Below are 1,142 nucleotides of genomic sequence, written 5' to 3' on the forward strand. Positions count from 1 at the left end.
GAACGTTGTGGCAGACGCATTGAGTCGGAAGGAAAGGTTGAATGTGTTATCAGTACCTAAAGATATATACAAGGAATTTCAGAAATTGGAATTGGAGATTAGAGTTTGCAAGCTTGAGGAAGCGAAAGTGTACAGTATGACCTTCCAGCCGGAGTTGTTGAAGAAAATAAAGAAATGACAAGAAGATGTAATGGATCAGGATATAAATCGTTTGGTAGGTGAAGAATTATGCACGCAAAAGGATGATCAAGGTATTCTGAGATTTTCATCTAGAATTTGGATTCCACCAGTGACGAAGCTGAAAAATGAATTTTTACAAGAGGCACATAGTTCAAGATATTCCATCCATCTAGGGAGTACCAAAATATAAGAGATTTAAAGAAGAATTATTGGTGGCCAGACATGAAGAGGGAAATTGCGGAATGGATTAGCAAATGTTATACCTGTCAGAGAGTTAAAGCAGAGCATCAGAGACCAAGTGGATTGTTACAGCCATTGGAGATTCCAGAGTGGAAGTGGGAACATATTTCCATGAATTTCATAGTTGGATTACCAAGGACAAGGGCTAATCATGATGCCATTTGGGTTATAGTGGATAGACTTACCAAGTCAGCTCATTTTCTGCCTATAAATGAAAGATTTTCGCTCGACAAGTTGGTCCATATGTACCTGAAGGAAATTCTAGTTCGTCATGGAGTTCCTGTGTCTATTGTATCTGATCGAGACCCAAGGTTTAATTCAAGATTTTGGAAGAGTTTTCAAGAATGTTTGGGAACAAGACTAAATATGAGTACGACCTATCACCTCGCTCGACAAGTTGGTCCATATGTACCTGAAGGAAATTGTAGTTCGTCATGGAGTTCCTGTGTCTATTGTATCTGATCGAGACCCAAGGTTTAATTCAAGATTTTGGAAGAGTTTTCAAGAATGTTTGGGAACAAGACTGAATATGAGTACGACCTATCACCTCCAGACGGATGGCCAAAGTGAAAGAACGATCCAGACAATTTGAAGAACGATCCAGACAAGATCGTCAGAGGAAATATGCAGACCAGTCAAGGAAATACATGGAATTTGAAGAAGGAAGCTTGGTATTATTGAAAGTATCACCGTGGAAAGGACTAACGAGGTTTGGGAAGAAA

Source organism: Apium graveolens, chromosome 4 (assembly GCF_009905375.1).
Source record: "Apium graveolens cultivar Ventura chromosome 4, ASM990537v1, whole genome shotgun sequence".
Taxonomy (NCBI): Eukaryota; Viridiplantae; Streptophyta; class Magnoliopsida; order Apiales; family Apiaceae; genus Apium; species Apium graveolens.